The sequence below is a fragment of the Octopus sinensis genome, linkage group LG14 (genome assembly GCF_006345805.1).
Source record: "Octopus sinensis linkage group LG14, ASM634580v1, whole genome shotgun sequence".
In the NCBI taxonomy this organism is placed as follows: Eukaryota; Metazoa; Mollusca; class Cephalopoda; order Octopoda; family Octopodidae; genus Octopus; species Octopus sinensis.
In genome coordinates this window covers 61,701,411-61,709,472 of record NC_043010.1, presented here as the reverse complement: position 1 = coordinate 61,709,472, position 8,062 = coordinate 61,701,411, and the positions used below count along the sequence as shown (strand labels likewise).

General features: G+C 39.3%; 1 protein-coding gene across 2 annotated transcripts in view; it reads left to right on the top strand.

The window, feature by feature from the left end:
- Positions 1-8,062, top strand: part of LOC115218829 (zinc finger protein 2 homolog) — a 72,687-nt gene that overhangs the window by 31,609 nt on the left and 33,016 nt on the right. For both annotated transcript variants that reach the window (XM_029788772.2, XM_029788771.2), the window contains exon 2: positions 3,104-3,172. The gene's annotated coding sequence lies outside the window, so the exon portion shown is untranslated. The remainder of the gene's footprint in view (positions 1-3,103; positions 3,173-8,062) is intronic.

Sequence of the window (8,062 nt, the reverse complement as noted above, 5' to 3'; positions counted from 1 at the left end):
CCTAGACTACATAACCAAAAAATATATTATCTAAACTAATTTAAACTAAACTAAAGTAACCTAATAGGGAACTATTATTACTATTTATCATGAAACTTATTATATAGGTAAAGTAACTTATGTCTGCATTTTATTTTGCGCTCTTCACCAGTATTAAGTAAATTATCATACTTATAAAATAAAATTTCTTTAAACTCATTAGAGCATAAATAACAACAAATGTACACATGAACACACATATACATACACATGCAGAGACACACACACACATCAGCTTTCTTTCATTTTCTGCCTACCAGATCTACTCAAAAGACTTTAGTAGGGCCAGGTTTATTGTTAAACACACTTTCACAAGATGCTGCACAATCAACCTGGATCCTCCTCCTCCTCACCACCACCACCACCATTATCATCATCATCATCATCATATAAAGTCCTATGTTCCATGTTGGCAAAGATTGGATGATTCAAGAGGATTTGCCAGGCCCAAAGGACTGTATCATGTTCCACTGACTGCTTTGGCATGGTTTCTACAACTGGGTGCCCTTCCTGGTGCCAACCACTTTACAGTGTGTGCTGGCTGCTTTATATGTGGCACCAGCACTAGTGAAGTTTCTGAGCAGCTTGCAAGACCATGAATCTTCAGAGAAGGAGCTAAAGCAGGATAGGCTGTCAAGGAGGTGTATATATATATATATATTTATAATAAGTGTAGGTCGTATACGAGTGGGTATATATTTATAAAAAAGAAGTTTGAAAATGCCACTATATAAGATAAATTTTAATTTTCTTAGAAATTTTACATGCTTTGGTTCTTCTTGAAAAAACGAACCTTATCAAAAATATTTTTAACAGTTAAGTGTAATAAAAAAAAGTTCATAATTGTTTCTTACTGGTCTCAACAAGAATCCACGTAATGGTTTTTTGTGGGGAGTAAGCATGTGTTTGAATAAAATTAAGGAAGTGACCAGTGGCTGAAATGGCAGTAGCAGCAGACTTATATAGTGGCGTTTTCAAACTTCTTTTTTATAAATATATACCCACTCGTATACGACCTACACTTATTATAAATATATATATATATATACATACATACATACATTTCACCAACTTTACCTATTTTTATATATATATATCTTCTATGTATGTATGTATACATACATACATATATATATATATTATGGTGTTTGGAAAGTAATTGCCTTTTTCCACCATTATGAAATATGAATCAACCAATCTCATCAGAAGCAAGGTCGAATGGTCTGGAACTATCCAGAAATAGTATGCCATCTCTTCTATCTGGCAGTGTGTCATTTAAAGTTGGCCTTGCTCTGGAAGTCGACCCATTCTGAATGACAAATTTTTGAATAAGACTTTTGTACTGGATCCACATCAAAGCAGCAGAGATTTGGTGCAAAAATTTAATGAGTCATGTTCAACTGTCCTTGAACATCTCAAGCAAATTGGGAAAACATGGCAAAGTGGGAATTTGGGTTCCACATGAGCTTATTATGCTGGAGGACCGAACACACAACATTCCAGCATCTGCAGCAGTCTTCTAACCAGGGATAACAATCTGTCATTTCTGCTGTGCATTATTACAGGTGACGGAAAATGGGTTTTGCATCACAGCAGAAGATGTAAAAGACAATGGTTATCATGTAATGAGAGGCCAGTGCCAACACCAAAAGCAGAACTCCATCCACAAAAATTCTTGCTCCATGTTGATAGAACATAAAAGGTATCATTTAAGGCAGCGCGCTGGCAAAGTCGTTAGCACGCTGGACGAAATGCTTAGCGGTATTTCGTCTGCCGCTACGTTCTGAGTTCAAATTCCACCGAGGTCGACTGCCTTTCATCCTTTTGGGGTCGATTAAATAAGTACCGGTTACGCACTAGGATCTATATAATCGACTTAATCCATTTGTTTGTCCTCTCTGTGTTTAGCCCCTTGTGGGTAGTAAAGAAATAGGTATCATCCATTATGAGCTACTGGAACATGGAAGGCGCCATCAATGTAGATGTCTATTGTCTACATTTTACCAATTTTATATACATATATATCCATGCTAGCATGGAAAGCGGACTTTAAACGATGATGATGATATGAAATTAAAAAAAATAAATGTTTCCTTCTTGAGCCAGTTCTCTCACAGAATGACTCCTTTTTGCCGGCTGAGTGGACTGGGGCAATGTGAAATGAAGTGTTTTGCTCAAGAACACAACATCTCGCCTGGTCCAGGAATTGAAATGACAATCTTACCACCATGAGACCAACACCCTAAGCGCTAAGCCATGCACCTTCACACACACACAGTCCCCCTGCACGGCACCTTGGGCAAGTGTCTTCTACTATAGCCTCAGGCCGACCAAAGCCTTCTGAGAGGATTTGGTAGGTGGAAACTGGAAGAAGCCCATCATATATGTATGTATGTGTTTGTGTCTGTGTTTGTCCCCCCACCACCACCATTGCTTGATAACCAATGTTGATATGTTTACATCCCCATCACTTAGCGGTTCGGCAAAAAGAGACCAATAGAACAAGTACTAGGTTTACAAAGAATGAGTCCTGGGGTCGATTTATTTGACTAAAAGTGGTGCTCCAGCATGGCCAGAGTCAAATGACTGAAGCAAGCAAAAGAGTGTATATATATATATATATATATATATATATATACAAATAAATGAAAGAATGGAGTTGAACGACGAATTAACAAAATTCCTTTATTTTATTTTCGACATATGTTTCGAAGGCTGCATATTCCTAATATTTGTATTTAAAAAAACACACAAATTTCCACACGATAGCACGTGATCTCTGCTCTAGGCATGTAGCTTCAACCGTGTTTTTCTGACGTGAATTTGCTACCCAGGTATCGGTTAACCGAATTATCCATAATAAGATAATTCATTCAACTACTCAATTATATATATATATATATATATATTGTATGTATGTATAAATGCAGTTTATAAAACTATTTTCTTCCTAATGTGTATGACAATAAAATGTCTCGAGTGTTGTCTGAAGCAAAGCCTGCAGATTACCAGATTCTAAGTAAGCTATCATTAACCGTTTTGTTGTCTGCTCTTTGTCTTGTAGGTCTGTCAGAAGAAGCCATGAAACCTGTCTTGCCTTGACCAGTGGCCAAAGACTGCTGTCCACCTGAAGGTAAGTTACTACTGTTACTACCACCATTACCACCACCACTGCTGCTGCTGCTGCTTGCCAGAGTGGTCATTTGGACAGTCTGTTTGTGTGGGTCTGAATGGTTGTAACCTATGTGACTATGTTTGTATATGTATATGATTGGATGTTTGTGTGTGTGTGTGTATATATGTGTATGTATATATGTGTGTATATATATGTGTATGTATATATATATATATATATATATATATCTGTGTGTATATATATCTGTGTATATATATCTGTGTGTATATATATGTGTGTATATATATGTGTATATATATATATATATGTGTGTGTGTGTATAAATATGTGTGTATGTGTAGGGAATGGTAATTGTGTTCTATGTAATTGTACTTTAAAAGATTGTGTGTCATGAATGCATTTGTATACGCATGTGTGTGTGTGTGTGTGTCTGCATGCATGTGTGTGTGTAAGGGAAGGAGTAATTGCATTCAGTGTGTGTGAGGTCTGTTGAGGTGGGTGTCAATTATGTCCATTTAATGTAAATGTGTGTAAAAGATTGCGTGTGCATGTGTGTGTGGAGGTTGTAATTGTGTGTGTGTAATTATACGTAAAAGCTTCTATGTGTATGTGATAATATATAAATAATAATGTATTGTAAATTTCTGTGTGTCATCATCATCATCATCATCATCGTCTGATGTCCACCTTCCATGCTGGCATGGGTTGGATGCTTTGACAGGACCCAACCAGGCAGAAGACTGCACCAGACTTCTGTGTCTGTTTTGGCAGGGTTTTTTACGGCTGGATGCCCTTCTTAACACTAACCACTCCATAGAGTGGGCTGAGTGCTTTTCATGTGACCCCAGCACAGGTGAAGCCAGTTTGGGCATTGTTTTTACAGCTGGATGCTTTTCCAAATGCTCACCGCTTCACAGAATGGAATGGGTGCTTTTTATGTGGCAACAGCAGTGGCAGGGTCACCAAATAACTTGCAAGATAAAGAATTTTTGAGAGGGGAGGGGGCATCGGAGGAGGTGGTCTTGGGTCAGGTGTTGAAAGGTTGGATTGTGACAGAGAGACAGAAACAGATGCCACACTGTAGTGGAGGTCCATGGTTACCCAGCCAAGGTGAGAGTGTGTGTAAAAAAAAAAGTTAAGACCCCCTTTGGTCATGACTGACCATGGGATGCACCTAGAAAGTTCCCCTCTGAGGCACAAATCTGAGCAAGGTTGTTTATGGAAGACCGGCCTCCCCTTTCCACGCCACAGATGTTATCCAAGGGAAAGGCAAAGGGGCCGACACAGCTTGGCACCTGTGATGTTGCAACTCATTTCTACAGCTGAGTGAACTGGAGCAATGTGAAATAAAGTGTCTTGCTCAAGAACACAACTCAGAGCCTGGTCCAGGGATTGAACTCACTACCTCGTGATTGTGAGCCTGATGCTCTAACCACTGAGCCAGAACGTGTATAGCTGCGTTGTGAATTTATATATGTGTACAGGTGTGTTTGTAATTATAGGTAAAAATATTGTACATTTCTCTGTGTTTTGTCTGTGTAATTGTATGTAAAAGATTGTGTGGGGGGGGGGGGAATATATACACACACACAATGTCTGTGTGTAGGAAATATATACAGCTGTGTGTATAGTCTCAGCATGTATATAAAGATACCTGTATACACTTGTGTATTATATTCTTCTGTTTGTGTGTGAGTGTTACATATAACTATGTCATTATTGGTATATGTTAGAAGTGTATATATATTTGTATATTTATATATGAATTTGCATTTGTGAATGTGTGTATATACACACATACATATGTATACACCACACTAGCACAAACACACCATCCCCTTTTATGCCCACTTCCACACAGATTCACACTTGCCTACGTATCCCCTCACTTGCTCCTTCCTCCTTTCTTATTCCCCCCCCCACCTCATCAAACAGCATTCCCTTCTTGACCCACTTTTTCACTGACTCTTTCTTTCTTACTCCCCCTTACCCCTCTTTTCCTTTTTCTGATGAAGGACTATTGTCCAAAACATTAAGGCACTTTCTCTTTCCACTAAAGCTGAAATCTTATTTGTCAAACTTGGTTTTTTCTTCCTCTATTGTTATTTCTAATGTGAACACACACACACACATTTAGTGATTAGCGGCTGTTACATGTCTAGATCTGTTATGTTCCTGGAGAATTCATCAAGCAGAACAGCTATAGTTGATTAGTCCTTTATATATAAGTTCTGTGCTTAAGAGTGTCAAAATATTAACATTTGTGGGCGTATTCAAGAGGCCAGATGATTGGCATTTGTGGGCATGTTCAAGAGGCCAGGTGATTGGCATTTGTGGGCGTGTTCAAGAGGGCAGGTGATTGACATGTGTTGTGGCCATGGTCAACTGGTTGGTAAAAGAATTTAATAGAGTACTAATGCCACAACAATTTCTTATTGTTTTATTCGCTGAGGCATGAAGAAGGAGCAGAGCCCATGACCTTTCTGGGTCTTCCAGGACTGGTGAGTTTCATGGTCTTCATTGCTTTGTTTAAATCGTTGCAAGACAATAGCGACAGGAAAGACACGGACAGAGAGAAGATTCCAGAGGGATGATGCTGTGGTGAGAAAGGACTGTGCATAGTAGTTAGTGTTAAGGTGGTGGGGTTGGAGGCAATAAGGGCAATGGGAGGAGGAAATACTCAGGAGTTACATGAGTTGTGGAGGTATGAAATGAACCAGCTCCAAGAGACAGAAACCATTATAGTAGGGGTCAAAAAGACAGAAAGAGGAGACAGCATGCCTGGGGGTGAGAAGTTGGGACGGCTCTAAAAATGAAAAGAAAAAATATAGAAATAAGGAATATATAAGCAGGCATGGCTGCATGATTTGCACTTTGCTTCCCAGCCACAAGGTCACAGGTTCAGTCCCACTGTGTGGCACCTTGGGTAAGTGAATTCTGCTAAAGCTTTGGGCTGACTGAAGCTTTGTGAGTGAATCTGGTAGATGGAAACTGAAAGAAGCCCATTGTGTGTATCTTTGTATCTGTGTTTGTCCCCCCCCTCACCACCACAGGTTGACAACTTGACTGAAACAAATAAAAAAGATAAAGAAATAAATTAATGACTAATAAACACATAACGAGATATCTGAAAATATGAGTTAATGAAGGGTATTTGTAAAAGATATTTGGTCGGTTGTTGTATAATGGAGGTTGGAAGGGGTTGGAACTTCCAAGGAACCCAGTTAAGATCTTAGGTGAAATGGATGGGGCTGGTAAAGAATTTGAAGTGATTTAGTTTTGGAGGCCATTGCTAATTGGAATGCAGAATTAGCCAAAGACAATAATTTTGGAATGGCGTTAAGGGAATTAAGACCAGGAGAGAAAACCCCTGACAATGGTAAATGGAATTTAGTGTCATGGTTGGTTCAGCAAGGAAGGGTTCGTGTGGAAACAAGATTCAGCCATGCATGTAACACCCAGTTCTTTGTAGTCTGTAAATTCCCTTGGTGCAGAAACCATTATTTTGAAGCAGCACCTGCAAACTAATCCTTCAAGCTAATTCTTCCCAACTTTGCTGTAGCCATTAACACGACTGAAACCTAGTATTGACTCGGTCCCTCCTTAATCATCACAAATTTCTATGAGTGGGAGACAAAGACCATTGTAGCACCAGAGTTCTACTAATTCATAATCCTTTCTACTATTGGGGGGAGGGGCGAATCAGTTATATCGACCCCAGTACTCAACTGGTACTTATTTTATCAACCCCGAAAGGATGAAGGGCATAGCCAACTTTAGTGGAATTTGAACTCGGGACAATAAGCCAGAAGAAATACCACTTCACATTTTGTCTGGTGTGTTAATGATTCTGCCAGCTCACCACTTTTTAATAATAATAATAATGCTAATAATAATCCCTTTCTACTGGAAGCCTCGACAAAACAGACCGATAGAATAAGTACAAGACTTGTTTGACTAAAAGCGGTTCTCCAGCATGGCCGCAGTCAAATGACTGAAACAAATAAAAGAATATATATACATAGGTGCAGGAGTGGCTGTGTGGTAAGTAGCTTGCTTACCAACCACATGGTTCCGGGTTCAGTCCCACTGCGTGGCATCTTGGGCAAGTGTCTTCTGCTATAGCCCCGGGCCGACCAAAGCCTTGTGAGTGGATTTGGTAGACGGAAACTGAAAGAAGCCTGTCGTATATATGTATGTGTGTGTGTGTTTGCGTGTCTGTGTTTGTCCCCCTAGCATTCCTTGACAACCGATGCTGGTGTGTTTACGTCCCCGTTACTTAGCGGTTCGGCAAAAGAGACCGATAGAATAAGTACTGGGCTTACAAAGAATAAGTCCCGGGGTCGATTTGCTCGACTAAAGGCGGTGCTCCAGCATGGCCGCAGTCAAATGACTGAAACAAGTAAAAGAGTAAAGAGTATACATACATACATACATATATATATATATATTGTGTCTATCTCGATCTAACGAACTTGGCTCTCTCTCTCACTATATATATATATATATATATATATATATATATATATATATAATAAACACATAAATGTGAAACAAGGTGGAAAAAAGAGTACTCAAATACCAGAGGTAGAGTAATATGCTTTACTTAAAAGCAGCAGAAATTTAACAAAAGCTGTTACTCGGAGTTTCACGTTCCCGTTCGTCGGACAGTTTTGTTAAAATAAAGTATATATATATATATGTGTGTGTGTGTGTATGTATATGTTATCCTTCACAACATTGAAGAACCTTAGTGCAGGCCAGGTCAAAATTCGGTCTACAGCCCCCAGTCGAGACCTCTCTCTCTCTCTCCCTCTTACTGAAAGTCCTGTTTGTTATCTGTCATCAACGTTAAGTACGAGGGAGGGAGTGGGAGACGAACAACAC